The following is a 17,030-nucleotide window of genomic DNA, read 5'->3' on the forward strand; positions in this document are numbered from 1 at the left end:
CCAGGCAGAGAAGAACTCCTCGATGGGATTTAAGAATGGAGAGTATGGAGGGAGGTTGAGTGCCATGAAGAATGGGTGTTCTGTAAACCAGTTGCGGACCAAAGCAGCCCTATGGAAACTAACATTGTCCCATATGATGACATATCGGGTATGCTCTGGTCTCTGAACAGTGAGCATGTCATGTAAGGTGTCCATGAATGCAATAATGTGTGCAGTGTTGTATGGGCCTAAGGTTTTTTTTGTTTTGTTTTTGTTTTTTATGTGTTAATTTTTTATAGTTAATATTTTTTATTTTTTATTTAAATTTTTTAACCATGTTTCTTTTATTGCGGGTATAATAAAAAATAAAGTACAGCCAAAGGTTGCCAGATACAGGAAACATGAAAAGTGAAAAAGCAACACCAGTCAGATGTATTATTATTTTTTTTTTCAACCATGTTTCTTTTATTGCGGGTATAATAAAAAATAAAGTACAGCCAAAGGTTGCCAGATACAGGAAACATGAAAAGTGAAAAAGCAACACCAGTCAGATGTATTTTTATTTATTTTTTTCAACCATGTTTCTTTTATTGCGGGTATAATAAAAAATAAAGTACAGCCAAAGGTTGCCAGATACAGGAAACATGAAAAGTGAAAAAGCAACACCAGTCAGATGTATTTTTTATTTATTTTTTCAACCATGTTTCTTTTATTGCGGGCATAATAAAAAATAAAGTACAGCCAAAGGTTGCCAGATACAGGAAACATGAAAAGTGAAAAAGCAACACCAGTCAGATGTTATTTTTTTTTTTTTCAACCATGTTTCTTTTATTGCGGGGTATAATTAAAAATAAAGTACAGCCAAAGGTTGCCAGATACAGGAAACATGAAAAGTGAAAAAGCAACACCAGTCAGATGTATTTTTTATTTTTTTTTCAACCATGTTTCTTTTATTGCGGGTATAATTAAAAATAAAGTACAGCCAAAGGTTGCCAGATACAGGAAACATGAAAAGTGAAAAAGCAACACCAGTCAGATGTTTCACAAGGAAAGAAAACTGACGAAAGTGTTTATTCACACTCATCAAAACCAAGACAAAGTCAGAACACAAAATAGTAATTTCACAAAAAAAGAAAAACAATCAGCCTACATCATGTCGTCTTTCTGGGTCCGGCCACAAAATTTCGTCCACATCGCATGCGATATCCTCCAGTCCAAGGCACCGGGGAAAATATCTCCTTGAATGCCGTATCCAGGCCTGACATGATGCCTGGTCAATATCTCCACATGCCTCCTCCATTGCCTGTAAAAGGGCTACCTGTTGATGAGGATGACGGTCGTACACTTTCCAGCGCCAGGCAGAGAAGAACTCCTCGATGGGATTTAAGAATGGAGAGTATGGAGGGAGGTTGAGTGCCATGAAGAATGGGTGTTCTGTAAACCAGTTGCGGACCAAAGCAGCCCTATGGAAACTAACATTGTCCCATATGATGACATATCGGGTATGCTCTGGTCTCTGAACAGTGAGCATGTCATGTAAGGTGTCCATGAATGCAATAATGTGTGCAGTGTTGTATGGGCCTAAGGTTTTTTTTGTTTTGTTTTTGTTTTTATGTGTTAATTTTTTTATAGTTAATATTTTTATTTTTTTATTTAAATTTTTTAACCATGTTTCTTTTATTGCGGGTATAATAAAAAAATAAAGTACAGCCAAAGGTTGCCAGATACAGGAAACATGAAAAGTGAAAAAGCAACACCAGTCAGATGTATTATTATTTTTTTTTTCAACCATGTTTCTTTTATTGCGGGTATAATAAAAAAATAAAGTACAGCCAAAGGTTGCCAGATACAGGAAACATGAAAAGTGAAAAAGCAACACCAGTCAGATGTATTTTTATTTATTTTTTTCAACCATGTTTCTTTTATTGCGGGTATAATAAAAAATAAAGTACAGCCAAAGGTTGCCAGATACAGGAAACATGAAAAGTGAAAAAGCAACACCAGTCAGATGTTTTTTTTTTTTTTTCAACCATGTTTCTTTTATTGCGGGTATAATAAAAAATAAAGTACAGCCAAAGGTTGCCAGATACAGGAAACATGAAAAGTGAAAAAGCAACACCAGTCAGATGTATTTTTTAATTTTTTTTCAACCATGTTTCTTTTATTGCGGGTATAATTAAAAAATAAAGTACAGCCAAAGGTTGCCAGATACAGGAAACATGAAAAGTGAAAAAGCAACACCAGTCAGATGTTTCACAAGGAAAGAAAACTGACGAAAGTGTTTATTCACACTCATCAAAACCAAGACAAAGTCAGAACACAAAATAGTAATTTCACAAAAAAAAGAAAAACAATCAGCCTACATCATGTCGTCTTTCTGGGTCCGGCCACAAAATTTCGTCCGCATCGCATGCGATATCCTCGAGTCCAAGGCACCGGGGAAAATATCTCCTTGAATGCCGTATCCAGGCCTGACATGATGCCTGGTCAATATCTCCACATGCCTCCTCAATTGCCTGTAAAAGGGCTACCTGTTGATGAGGATGACGGTCATACACTTTCCAGCGCCAGGCAGAGAAGAACTCCTCGATGGGATTTAAGAATGGAGAGTATGGAGGGAGGTTGAGTGCCATGAAGAATGGGTGTTCTGTAAACCAGTTGCGGACCAAAGCAGCCCTATGGAAACTAACATTGTCCCATATGATGACATATCGGGTATGCTCTGGTCTCTGAACAGTGAGCATGTCATGTAAGGTGTCCAGGAATGCAATAATGTGTGCAGTGTTGTATGGGCCTAAGGTTTTTTTTGTATTTTTTAATTTTTTTATGTGTTAATTTTTTATTGTTAATTTTTTTATTTTTTTTATTTTTTTTAATTTTATTTAACCATGTTTCTTTTATTGCGGGTATAATTAAAAATAAAGTACAGCCAAAGGTTGCCAGATACAGGAAACATGAAAAGTGAAAAAGCAACACCAGTCAGATGGTGCACAAGGAAAGAAAACTGACGAAAGTGTTTATTCACACTCATCAAAACCAAGACAAAGTCAGAACACAAAATGGTAATTTCACAAAAGAAAAGAAAAACAATCAGTCTACATCATGTCGTCTTTCTGTGTCCGGCCACAAAATTTCGTCCACATCGCATGCGATATCCTCCAGTCCAAGGCACCGGGGAAAATATATCCTTGAATGCCGTATCCAGGCCTGACATGATGCCTGGTCAATATCTCCACATGCCTCCTCCATTGCCTGTAAAAGGGCTATCTGTTGATGAGGATGACGGTCGTACACTTTCCAGCGCCAGGCAGAGAAGAACTCCTCGATGGGATTTAAGAATGGAGAGTATGGAGGGAGGTTGAGTGCCATGAAGAATGGGTGTTCTGTAAACCAGTTGCGGACCAAAGCAGCCCTATGGAAACTAACATTGTCCCATATGATGACATATCGGGTATGCTCTGGTCTCTGAACAGTGAGCATGTCATGTAAGGTGTCCATGAATGCAATAATGTGTGCAGTGTTGTATGGGCCTAAGGTTTTTTTTGTTTTGTTTTTGTTTTTTATGTGTTAATTTTTATAGTTAATATTTTTTATTTTTTATTTAAATTTTTTAACCATGTTTCTTTTATTGCGGGTATAATAAAAAATAAAGTACAGCCAAAGGTTGCCAGATACAGGAAACATGAAAAGTGAAAAAGCAACACCAGTCAGATGTATTATATTTTTTTTTTTCAACCATGTTTCTTTTATTGCGGGTATAATAAAAAATAAAGTACAGCCAAAGGTTGCCAGATACAGGAAACATGAAAAGTGAAAAAGCAACACCAGTCAGATTTATTTTTATTTATTTTTTTCAACCATGTTTATTTTATTGCGGGTATAATAAAAAATAAAGTACAGCCAAAGGTTGCCAGATACAGGAAACATGAAAAGTGAAAAAGCAACACCAGTCAGATGTTTTTTTTTTTTTTTTTTAAACCATGTTTCTTTTATTGCGGGTATAATAAAAAATAAAGTACAGCCAAAGGTTGCCAGATACAGGAAACATGAAAAGTGAAAAAGCAACACCAGTCAGATGTATTTTTTATTTTTTTTTCAACCATGTTTCTTTTATTGCGGGTATAATTAAAAATAAAGTACAGCCAAAGGTTGCCAGATACAGGAAACATGAAAAGTGAAAAAGCAACACCAGTCAGATGTTTCACAAGGAAAGAAAACTGACGAAAGTGTTTATTCACACTTATCAAAACCAAGACAAAGTCAGAACACAAAATAGTAATTTCACAAAAAAAGAAAAAACAATCAGCCTACATCATGTCGTCTTTCTGGGTCCGGCCACAAAATTTCGTCCACATCGCATGCGATATCCTCCAGTCCAAGGCACCGGGAAAATATCTCCTTGAATGCCGTATCCAGGCCTGACATGATGCCTGGTCAATATCTCCACATGCCTCCTCCATTGCCTGTAAAAGGGCTACCTGTTGATGAGGATGACGGTCGTACACTTTCCAGCGCCAGGCAGAGAAGAACTCCTCGATGGGATTTAAGAATGGAGAGTATGGAGGGAGGTTGAGTGCCATGAAGAATGGGTGTTCTGTAAACCAGTTGCGGACCAAAGCAGCCCTATGGAAACTAACATTGTCCCATATGATGACATATCGGGTATGCTCTGGTCTCTGAACAGTGAGCATGTCATGTAAGGTGTCCATGAATGCAATAATGTGTGCAGTGTTGTATGGGCCTAAGGTTTTTTTTGTTTTGTTTTTGTTTTTTATGTGTTAATTTTTTATAGTTAATATTTTTTATTTTTTATTTAAATTTTTTTAACCATGTTTCTTTTATTGCGGGTATAATAAAAAAATAAAGTACAGCCAAAGGTTGCCAGATACAGGAAACATGAAAAGTGAAAAAGCAACACCAGTCAGATGTATTATTATTTTTTTTTTTCAACCATGTTTCTTTTATTGCGGGTATAATAAAAAATAAAGTACAGCCAAAGGTTGCCAGATACAGGAAACATGAAAAGTGAAAAAGCAACACCAGTCAGATGTATTTTTATTTATTTTTTTCAACCATGTTTCTTTTATTGCGGGTATAATAAAAAATAAAGTACAGCCAAAGGTTGCCAGATACAGGAAACATGAAAAGTGAAAAAGCAACACCAGTCAGATGTTTTTTTTTTTTTTTTCAACCATGTTTCTTTTATTGCGGGTATAATAAAAAAATAAAGTACAGCCAAAGGTTGCCAGATACAGGAAACATGAAAAGTGAAAAAGCAACACCAGTCAGATGTATTTTTTAATTTTTTTCAACCATGTTTCTTTTATTGCGGGTATAATTAAAAATAAAGTACAGCCAAAGGTTGCCAGATACAGGAAACATGAAAAGTGAAAAAGCAACACCAGTCAGATGTTTCACAAGGAAAGAAAACTGACGAAAGTGTTTATTCACACTCATCAAAACCAAGACAAAGTCAGAACACAAAATAGTAATTTCACAAAAAAAAGAAAAACAATCAGCCTACATCATGTCGTCTTTCTGGGTCCGGCCACAAAATTTCGTCCACATCGCATGCGATATCCTCGAGTCCAAGGCACCGGGGAAAATATCTCCTTGAATGCCGTATCCAGGCCTGACATGATGCCTGGTCAATATCTCCACATGCCTCCTCAATTGCCTGTAAAAGGGCTACCTGTTGATGAGGATGACGGTCATACACTTTCCAGCGCCAGGCAGAGAAGAACTCCTCGATAGGATTTAAGAATGGAGAGTATGGAGGGAGGTTGAGTGCCATGAAGAATGGGTGTTCTGTAAACCAGTTGCGGACCAAAGCAGCCCTATGGAAACTAACATTGTCCCATATGATGACATATCGGGTATGCTCTGGTCTCTGAACAGTGAGCATGTCATGTAAGGTGTCCAGGAATGCAATAATGTGTGCAGTGTTGTATGGGCCTAAGGTTTTTTTTTGTATTTTTTATTTTTTTATGTGTTAATTTTTTATTGTTAATTTTTTTATTTTTTTATTTTTTTAATTTTATTTAACCATGTTTCTTTTATTGCGGGTATAATTAAAAAATAAAGTACAGCCAAAGGTTGCCAGATACAGGAAACATGAAAAGTGAAAAAGCAACACCAGTCAGATGGTGCACAAGGAAAGAAAACTGACGAAAGTGTTTATTCACACTCATCAAAACCAAGACAAAGTCAGAACACAAAATGGTAATTTCACAAAAGAAAAGAAAAACAATCAGTCTACATCATGTCGTCTTTCTGTGTCCGGCCACAAAATTTCGTCCACATCGCATGCGATATCCTCCAGTCCAAGGCACCGGGGAAAATATATCCTTGAATGCCGTATCCAGGCCTGACATGATGCCTGGTCAATATCTCCACGTGCCTCCTCCATTGCCTGTAAAAGGGCTATCTGTTGATGAGGATGACGGTCGTACACTTTCCAGCGCCAGGCAGAGAAGAACTCCTCGATGGGATTTAAGAATGGAGAGTATGGAGGGAGGTTGAGTGCCATGAAGAATGGGTGTTCTGTAAACCAGTTGCGGACCAAAGCAGCCCTATGGAAACTAACATTGTCCCATATGATGACATATCGGGTATGCTCTGGTCTCTGAACAGTGAGCATGTCATGTAAGGTGTCCATGAATGCAATAATGTGTGCAGTGTTGTATGGGCCTAAGGTTTTTTTTGTTTTGTTTTTGTTTTTTATGTGTTAATTTTTTATAGTTAATATTTTTTATTTTTTATTATTTTTTTAAATTTTTTAACCATGTTTCTTTTATTGCGGGTATAATAAAAAATAAAGTACAGCCAAAGGTTGCCAGATACAGGAAACATGAAAAGTGAAAAAGCAACACCAGTCAGATGTATTTTTTTATTTTTTTTTCAACCATGTTTCTTTTATTGCGGGTATAATAAAAAATAAAGTACAGCCAAAGGTTGCCAGATACAGGAAACATGAAAAGTGAAAAAGCAACACCAGTCAGATGTATTATTTTTTTTTTTCAACCATGTTTCTTTTATTGCGGGTATAATAAAAAATAAAGTACAGCCAAAGGTTGCCAGATACAGGAAACATGAAAAGTGAAAAAGCAACACCAGTCAGATGTTTTTTTTTTTTTTTTTCAACCATGTTTCTTTTATTGAGGGTATAATTAAAAATAAAGTACAGCCAAAGGTTGCCAGATGCAGGAAACATGAAAAGTGAAAAAGCAACACCAGTCAGATGTTTCACAAGGAAAGAAAACTGACGAAAGTGTTTATTCACACTCATCAAAACCAAGACAAAGTCAGAACACAAAATGGTAATTTCACAAAAAAAAGAAAAACAATCAGCCTACATCATGTCGTCTTTCTGGGTCCGGCCACAAAATTTCGTCCACATCGCATGCGATATCCTCCAGTCCAAGGCACCGGGAAAATATCTCCTTGAATGCCGTATCCAGGCCTGACATGATGCCTGGTCAATATCTCCACATGCCTCCTCCATTGCCTGTAAAAGGGCTACCTGTTGATGAGGATGACGGTCATACACTTTCCAGCGCCAGGCAGAGAAGAACTCCTCGATGGGATTTAAGAATGGAGAGTATGGAGGGAGGTTGAGTGCCATGAAGAATGGGTGTTCTGTAAACCAGTTGCGGACCAAAGCAGCCCTATGGAAACTAACATTGTCCCATATGATGACATATCGGGTATGCTCTGGTCTCTGAACAGTGAGCATGTCATGTAAGGTGTCCAGGAATGCAATAATGTGTGCAGTGTTGTATGGGCCTAAGGTTTTTTTTGTATTTTGTATTTTTTTTATGTGTTAATTTTTTATTGTTAATTTTTTTATTTTTTTTATTTTTTTAAATTTTATTTAACCATGTTTCTTTTATTGCGGGTATAATTAAAAATAAAGTACAGCCAAAGGTTGCCAGATACAGGAAACATGAAAAGTGAAAAAGCAACACCAGTCAGATGTTTTTTTTTTGGGTATAATAAAAAATAAAGTACAGCCAAAGGTTGCCAGATACAGGAAACATGAAAAGTGAAAAAGCAACACCAGTCAGATGTATTTTTTAATTTTTTTTCAACCATGTTTCTTTTATTGCGGGTATAATTAAAGAAAACTGACGAAAGTGTTTATTCACACTCATCAAAACCAAGACAAAGTCAGAACACAAAATGGTAATTTCACAAAAGAAAAGAAAAACAATCAGTCTACATCATGTCGTCTTTCTGTGTCCGGCCACAAAATTTCGTCCACATCGCATGCGATATCCTCCAGTCCAAGGCACCGGGGAAAATATATCCTTGAATGCCGTATCCAGGCCTGACATGATGCCTGGTCAATATCTCCACGTGCCTCCTCCATTGCCTGTAAAAGGGCTATCTGTTGATGAGGATGACGGTCGTACACTTTCCAGCGCCAGGCAGAGAAGAACTCCTCGATGGGATTTAAGAATGGAGAGTATGGAGGGAGGTTGAGTGCCATGAAGAATGGGTGTTCTGTAAACCAGTTGCGGACCAAAGCAGCCCTATGGAAACTAACATTGTCCCATATGATGACATATCGGGTATGCTCTGGTCTCTGAACAGTGAGCATGTCATGTAAGGTGTCCATGAATGCAATAATGTGTGCAGTGTTGTATGGGCCTAAGGTTTTTTTTGTTTTGTTTTGTTTTTTATGTGTTAATGTTTTATAGTTAATATTTTTTATTTTTTTAAATTTTTTAAATTTTTTTAACCATGTTTCTTTTATTGCGGGTATAATAAAAAATAAAGTACAGCCAAAGGTTGCCAGATACAGGAAACATGAAAAGTGAAAAAGCAACACCAGTCAGATGTATTTTTTTATTTTTTTTCAACCATGTTTCTTTTATTGCGGGTATAATAAAAAATAAAGTACAGCCAAAGGTTGCCAGATACAGGAAACATGAAAAGTGAAAAAGCAACACCAGTCAGATGTATTATTATTTTTTTTTTCAACCATGTTTCTTTTATTGCGGGTATAATAAAAAATAAAGTACAGCCAAAGGTTGCCAGATACAGGAAACATGAAAAGTGAAAAAGCAACACCAGTCAGATGTATTTATTTATTTTTTTTCAACCATGTTTCTTTTATTGCGGGTATAATTAAAAATAAAGTACAGCCAAAGGTTGCCAGATGCAGGAAACATGAAAAGTGAAAAAGCAACACCAGTCAGATGTTTCACAAGGAAAGAAAACTGACGAAAGTGTTTATTCACACTCATCAAAACCAAGACAAAGTCAGAACACAAAATAGTAATTTCACAAAAAAATGAAAAACAATCAGCCTATATCATGTCGTCTTTCTGGGTCCGGCCACAAAATTTCGTCCACATCGCATGCGATATCCTCCAGTCCAAGGCACCGGGGAAAATATCTCCTTGAATGCCGTATCCAGGCCTGACATGATGCCTGGTCAATATCTCCACATGCCTCCTCCATTGCCTGTAAAAGGGCTACCTGTTGATGAGGATGACGGTCATACACTTTCCAGCGCCAGGCAGAGAAGAACTCCTCGATGGGATTTAAGAATGGAGAGTATGGAGGGAGGTTGAGTGCCATGAAGAATGGGTGTTCTGTAAACCAGTTGCGGACCAAAGCAGCCCTATGGAAACTAACATTGTCCCATATGATGACATATCGGGTATGCTCTGGTCTCTGAACAGTGAGCATGTCATGTAAGGTGTCCAGGAATGCAATAATGTGTGCAGTGTTGTATGGGCCTAAGGTTTTTTTTGTATTTTTTATTTTTTTTATGTGTTAATTTTTTATTGTTATTTTTTTTATTTTTTTTTATTTTTTTTATTTAATTTAACCATGTTTCTTTTATTGCGGCTATAATAAAAAATAAAGTACAGCCAAAGGTTGCCAGATACAGGAAACATGAAAAGTGAAAAAGCAACACCAGTCAGATGTATTTTTTTTTTTTTTTTTCAACCATGTTTCTTTTATTGCGGGTATAATAAAAAATAAAGTACAGCCAAAGGTTGCCAGATACAGGAAACATGAAAAGTGAAAAAGCAACACCAGTCAGATGTATTTTTTATTTATTTTTTTCAACCATGTTTCTTTTATTGCGGGTATAATAAAAAATTAAGTACAGCCAAAGGTTGCCAGATACAGGAAACATGAAAAGTGAAAAAGCAACACCAGTCAGATGTATTTTTATTAATTTTTTTCAACCATGTTTCTTTTATTGCGGGTATAATAACAAATAAAGTACAGCCAAAGGTTGCCAGATACAGGAAACATGAAAAGTGAAAAAGCAACACCAGTCAGATGTATTTTTTATTTTTTTCAACCATGTTTCTTTTATTGCGGGTATAATAAAAAATAAAGTACAGCCAAAGGTTGCCAGATACAGGAAACATGAAAAGTGAAAAAGCAACACCAGTCAGATGTATTTTTATTTTTATTTTTCAACCATGTTTCTTTTATTGTGGGTATAATTAAAAATAAAGTACAGCCAAAGGTTGCCAGATACAGGAAACATGAAAAGTGAAAAAGCAACACCAGTCAGATGTTTCACAAGGAAAGAAAACTGACGAAAGTGTTTATTCACACTCATCAAAACCAAGACAAAGTCAGAACACAAAATAGTAATTTCACAAAAAAAAGAAAAACAATCAGCCTACATCATGTCGTCTTTCTGGGTCCGGCCACAAAATTTCGTCCACATCGCATGCGATATCCTCCAGTCCAAGGCACCGGGAAAATATCTCCTTGAATGCCGTATCCAGGCCTGACATGATGCCTGGTCAATATCTCCACATGCCTCCTCCATTGCCTGTAAAAGGGCTACCTGTTGATGAGGATGACGGTCGTACACTTTCCAGCGCCAGGCAGAGAACAACTCCTCGATGGGATTTAAGAATGGAGAGTATGGAGGGAGGTTGAGTGCCATGAAGAATGGGTGTTCTGTAAACCAGTTGCGGACCAAAGCAGCCCTATGGAAACTAACATTGTCCCATATGATGACATATCGGGTATGCTCTGGTCTCTGAACAGTGAGCATGTCATGTAAAGTGTCCAGGAATGCAATAATGTGTGCAGTGTTGTATGGGCCTAAGGTTTTTTTTGTATTTTTTTTTTTTAATGTGTTAATTTTTTATTGTTAATTTTTTATTAATTTTTTATTTTTTATTTTTTATTTAACCATGTTTCTTTTATTGCGGGTATAATTAAAAATAAAGTACAGCCAAAGGGTGCCAGATACAGGAAACATGAAAAGTGAAAAAGCAACACCAGTCAGATGTTTCTGTTACGGTTCGGCACTGTTGTTCTTGTTCCCTCTTGTTTTCTGTTTCCCTTTTTCCCTGTGTGTGTGTTGTTTGTGTCTGTCTCCCCCTGCTGTGCAGCCCAGTCAGAGGATCTAGGTCAGGGGGCGTGGCCATTCACTCACAAGATCAGTTACATCCAGCTGCGGCTCATTGTCACCAATCTACAAGCAGTTATCTACCCGGGCTGGACACCTCTCCAGCGCCAGTTCGTTCCTTCACCACCTGTGGTAACTTGGCTCCGTACAGGAGTCTCAGTTTAGTTGTTACTCTCTTAGCTTTATAGTTGTTTCTGCCAAGTTTGTAACCTGTTGTCTTCTTCGACCAGATCCCGTCGATTCCTGCTGCCTGCCTGCCTGCCACTCCCACGCCGCAACCCGCTCACCAGTTGTCTGTTATCCTCGGCATCCAGCTCTCGGTGCTTCTGGCTCTCCTCACCACGCAGCTCCTACCCCGGTCTGTAGCTGCTCCACCCTGCACTACTCCTCTCTGCCAAAACCCCCTGAATAAAACAACATCATATTCACCCTCGTTGTCCGTGTGTCCGTCTCTGCGCCTGAGTCCCCACCTAATCTAACAGAACGAACTGGCCATACATGGACTCAGCAGAGACGCCACATGAAACAACGGGTGATGGCGTACAACGCGCCCTCCATTCACAGGGAATGTTATTGGGACAACACGACCAACTCATCGGGTCTCTATTGGATAACAACCAGCGGTTGTTGGATCAAGTATCTCAGCTCACCTCTCAGGTAGCTAACCTGGTAACACTCACTACTCTTCCTCCCTCTGCTTCTCCTCCGCCTGTTCCTCCTACAGTTGCTCCAGGCTCGGTTTTCGCTCCTGCCCTTCGGGAACCCCCTACGACCTCACCCGAACCTTTTACCGGGGACCTGAACAAATGCCGTGGTTTCCTGCTTCAGTGCCGCTTGGTGTTCAAACAGAAGCCCCTGTCGTTCTCCACGGAATCCTCAAAGGTACATTACGCTCTGGGGTTACTAAGGGGCAAAGCTTTGATTTGGGCAGAAGCGGCTTATTCTACTCAGCAGATTGCCAGCCTGTCGTTTGACGATTTTTCCTCTCAATTGGAGATTGTGTTTGATCACCCGGACCATGCCGGGACCGCCACAAAGAGACTATTGAAGCTACGACAGGGCATGGGTTGCGTGGCTGAATACGCCATTGATTTTTTGGACCTTGGCAGCCGATTCCAAGTGGAATGACGACGCTCTTCAGGGAGCGTTTGTTAACGGTTTGAGTGACACAATTAAGGATGAACTAGCTGTTCGTGAGGAGCCTGCTAACCTTCATTCTCTCGTTTCTCTTGCTACCCGTATAGACAACAGGCTACGGGAGAGGAGACAGGAGAGGAGCGGTCGGGTCCGCACTGCAGGCGGGGGGCCCTCGCTTTCTGCAACCCGAGCAACACCACCACTCGGACACCGCCCCATACACCTCAGCGGATCCCTCCACGGAACTGGACGAGCCCATGCAGCTGGGCCGTGCTCGTCTGTCCCCTGCCGAAAAGGAACGGGCGCATGCGGGCTGGTGAGTGCGTGTACTGTGGGGACCGCACTCATTTTCTGGTTAACTGTCCGGTTCGCCCCCAAGAGACAAAGCTTGCAGGTAAACGTGGGCGTACTTGCAAGTGTTACACCTGACTCCATGCCCACAGCACCCCGTCTAGTTATCCCAGCTACAGTCCAGTTCAGGAATCTGTCTCTCCCTTTAGCTGCTCTCATTGACTCTGGTGCTGAGGATAGTTTCCTGGACATTGACCTGGTTACTCAGGCTGAGATCCCTGTTAAGCCCCCTGCCTAAGCCTATTACAGTAACCGCTTATTGACGGTCATCAGTTTGCCAACATCACCCACCAAACTGTCCCCGTTTCTCTCATACTGTCAGGCAATCACAAAGAAACCATCCAGTTTAAAGTAGTCTCCTCCTCTGCCTCCCCTCTTATCCTCGGTTTCCCTTGGCTTAGCCTTCACAACCCCCCATATTGACTGGCAAAACCACAAGATACACAGTTGGAGCACTCACTGCCATTATGCTTGCCTTGGGTCGGCTATTCCGCCCTCTGTAGGTTCCCCTGCATCCCCTGTCAAACCCCCAGACCTCTCTTCAGTCCCTGACGAGTACCTGGACCTGGCCGAGGTATTCAGCAAGTCCAAAGCACTTTCACTACCACCTCATAGGCCATACGATTGCGCCATTGAGTTACTGCCTGGAGCCCCTTTGCCATCCAGTCGGCTTTTCAATCTGTCCCGTACTGAGAGAGAAGCTATGGAAACCTACATAGGCGACTCTCTAGCCTCTGGCCTCATTCGTCCCTCATCTTCCGCTGTTGGGGCGGGGTTCTTTTTGTTGAGAAGAAGGACAAAACATTACGCCCCTGCATTGACTACAGAGGACTTAATAACATCACAGTCAGAAATACGTACCCCCTGCCTCTCATCAACTCAGCTTTTGAACCCCTTCATGGAGCTACCGTGTTTACCAAACTCGACCTGCGTAACGCTTACCACCTCGTTAGGATCAAGCAGGGAGACGAATGGAAAACTGCGTTCAATACCCCTCTCGGACATTTTGAATACCTAGTCATGCCATTCGGTCTCACTAACGCCCCAGCAGTGTTTCAGGCCATGGTTAACGATGTGTTGAGGGATTTTCTACACCGTTTTGTGTTTGTCTATTTGGATGACATTCTTATATTCTCTAAGTCACAGGATGAACACGTCTCCCACGTCCGTCTGGTTCTCCAACGCCTCATGGAAAATAAACTATATGTGAAGGCAGAAAAGTGTGAGTTCCACCGGCAGTCCGTCCCCTTTTTGGGTTTTATTATCGAGCGGGGACAAGTGTCACCAGACCCTGACAAGATCAGAGCAGTTGCGGAGTGGCCCACACCCACGTCCCGGAAGCAGCTACAACGCTTCCTGGGCTTCGCCAACTTCTACCGACGCTTCATCAGGGGTTTCAGCCAAGTGGTTGCCCCCTGACCAAGCTCACCTCCCCCTAAGGTGCCATTCCTGTGGACACCGGAGGCCGAGTCAGCCGTGAGTACACTGAAGGAACTATTCACCACCTCACCTGTTCTTATTCATCCAGATGCTAGTTTGCAGTTTATTGTGGAAGTGGACGCCTCTGATTCGGGGGTGGGGGCTGTCCTGTCACAACGTTCCTCCACGGACCAGAAGATCCATCCTGTGGCCTTTTTCTCGAGGAGGTTGACCCCTGCGGAGGAAGAACTACGACGTGGGTAACCGGGAGTTGCTTGCTGTTAAGTTGGCATTGGAGGAGTGGAGGCACTGGCTGGACGGAGCAGAGCAACCCTTCATAGTCTGGACAGACCACAAGAACCTGGCTTACATCCAGTCATCCAAGAGGCTAAACTCCCGTCAGGCCAGATGGGCCCTGTTTTTCAGCAGGTTCAAGTTTACTTTAACATACCGTCCTGGCACACGCAATGTCAAGCCTGATGCTCTCTCTCGCCAGTTTACAGACAATGAAGACTCCAGCAATCCTGAACCTATTCTGCCCGCTTCCTGTTTGGTGGCGGCTGTTCACTGGGAAATCGAGTCCCTCGTCCGATCGGCTCAAGAGTCGGAACCTGGACCGGCCGATGGTCCCTCCGACCTTCTCTATGTTCCCGCAGCCGTGCGGCCGCAAGTGCTCAACTGGATCCACACCTCGAGCTTCTCCTGCCACCCTGGTATGAACCGTACACTGTCGCTATTGAAGAGGCACTTTTGGTGGCCATCTGTTGAGGCTGACGTCCGGGAGTACGTGGCGGCCTGTTCCATCTGTGCCCAAAATAAGGCCTCCCACCGGGCTCCTTCGGGCCTGCTGCGGCCTCTCCCAGTCCCGAGTCGTCCTTGGTCTCACGTGGCCTTGGACTTCGTCACTGGACTTCCTATGTCGGAAGGTAATGACACCATACTCACCATCGTGGACAGATTCTCTAAATCTGCCCATTTTGTTGCATTACCAAAATTACCGTCTGCCAGCGAGACGGCCGACCTCTTGGTCCTACATGTATTCCGTCCCCATGGAATACCTGTGGACATAGTGTCCGATAGAGGTCCACAGTTCATTTCTCGGGTATGGAAGGAGTTTTGTTCTGCTCTGGGTGCCTCTGTCAGTCTCTCATCAGGTTTCCATCCCCAGTCCAATGGCCAGACTGAGAGGACCAATCAGGACCTGGAGGCTGCTCTACGCTGTGTGACATCCCAGAACCCGTCCACCTGGGCCAAACACCTCCCGTGGGTCGAATATGCCCACAATTCCCTCACCTCATCTGCCACTGGTCTCTCACCATTTGAGGCGGCTTTGGGATACCAACCGCCATTGTTCCCGTCTCAGGAAAAGGAGTTAGCCGTCCCATCAGTTCAGGATAACCTTCGTCGCTGCCGCAAGGTGTGGGTGGACACCCGTGAGGCCCTTCTACGGACAGCAGAGCGCAACAAGAGAGTGGCGGACAGACACCGGATAGTCGCTCCCCCAGTTCCAGCCTGGTCAGCGAGTCTGGCTCTCCTCCAGCAACATCCCTCTACGCACGGACTCCCGTAAGCTGTTCGCCCCGGTATTTGGGTCCTTTCGTGATCGACTCCATCATCAACCCTTCGGCTGTTCGGTTGAAGCTTCCCCAGGCCATGAGAGTCCATCCTACATTTCACGTGTCCCAGCTTAAACTGGTCTCCTCCAGCCCTTTGTGTCCGCCGGTGGATCCCCCTCCGCCACCGCATTATTGACGACCATCCAGCCTACACGGTGCGGAGACTGCTGGACGTCCGGAGGCGTGGTAGAGGTTTTCAGTACCTGGTGGACTGGGAGGGATATGGTCCCGAGGAGAGGTCCTGGATTCCCCGGCGGTTTATACTGGACCCGCAGCTGGTGGCTGACTTCCATAGGGACCACCCTGACAAGCCGGGGGGGTCGCTCGGGTGGCGCCCGTTGAGGGGGGGGTACTGTTACGGTTCGGCACTGTTGTTCTTGTTCCCTCTTGTTTTCTGTTTCCCTTTTTCCCTGTGTGTGTGTTGTTTGTGTCTGTCTCCCCCTGCTGTGCAGCCCAGTCAGAGGATCTAGGTCAGGGGCGTGGCCATTCACTCACAAGATCAGTTACATCCAGCTGCGGCTCATTGTCACCAATCTACAAGCAGTTATCTACCCGGGCTGGACACCTCTCCAGCGCCAGTTCGTTCCTTCACCACCTGTGGTAACTTGGCTCCGTACAGGAGTCTCAGTTTAGTTGTTACTCTCTTAGCTTTATAGTTGTTTCTGCCAAGTTTGTAACCTGTTGTCTTCTTCGACCAGATCCCGTCGATTCCTGCTGCCTGCCTGCCTGCCACTCCCACGCCGCAACCCGCTCACCAGTTGTCTGTTATCCTCGGCATCCAGCTCTCGGTGCTTCTGGCTCTCCTCACCACGCAGCTCCTACCCCGGTCTGTAGCTGCTCCACCCTGCACTACTCCTCTCTGCCAAAACCCCCTGAATAAAACAACATCATATTCACCCTCGTTGTCCGTGTGTCCGTCTCTGCGCCTGAGTCCCCACCTAATCTAACAGTTTCACATTGAAAGAAAACTGACGAAAGTGTTTATTCACACTCATCAAAACCAAGACAAAGTCAGAACACAAAATAGTAATTTCACAAAAAAAAGAAAAACAATCAGCCTACATCATGTCGTCTTTCTGGGTCCGGCCACAAAATTTCGTCCACATCGCATGCGATATCCTCCAGTC

The 17,030-nt window shown here is 42.4% G+C and overlaps 2 long non-coding RNA genes across 2 annotated transcripts; both read left to right on the forward strand.

Moving 5' to 3' along the window:
• The first annotated feature begins 11,479 nt into the window (after nucleotides 1-11,479).
• On the forward strand, nucleotides 11,480-11,809 carry LOC123488764. The gene is made up of 2 exons (XR_006660263.1): nucleotides 11,480-11,512; nucleotides 11,611-11,809. It is a non-coding gene; the product is annotated as an uncharacterized LOC123488764 (long non-coding RNA).
• A 4,661-nt stretch (nucleotides 11,810-16,470) lies between these two features.
• On the forward strand, nucleotides 16,471-16,800 carry LOC123488765. The gene is made up of 2 exons (XR_006660264.1): nucleotides 16,471-16,503; nucleotides 16,602-16,800. It is a non-coding gene; the product is annotated as an uncharacterized LOC123488765 (long non-coding RNA).
• Nucleotides 16,801-17,030: the final 230 nt, after the last annotated feature.

Source organism: Coregonus clupeaformis, unplaced genomic scaffold (genome assembly GCF_020615455.1).
Source record: "Coregonus clupeaformis isolate EN_2021a unplaced genomic scaffold, ASM2061545v1 scaf2493, whole genome shotgun sequence".
Lineage (NCBI taxonomy): Eukaryota > Metazoa > Chordata > Actinopteri > Salmoniformes > Salmonidae > Coregonus > Coregonus clupeaformis.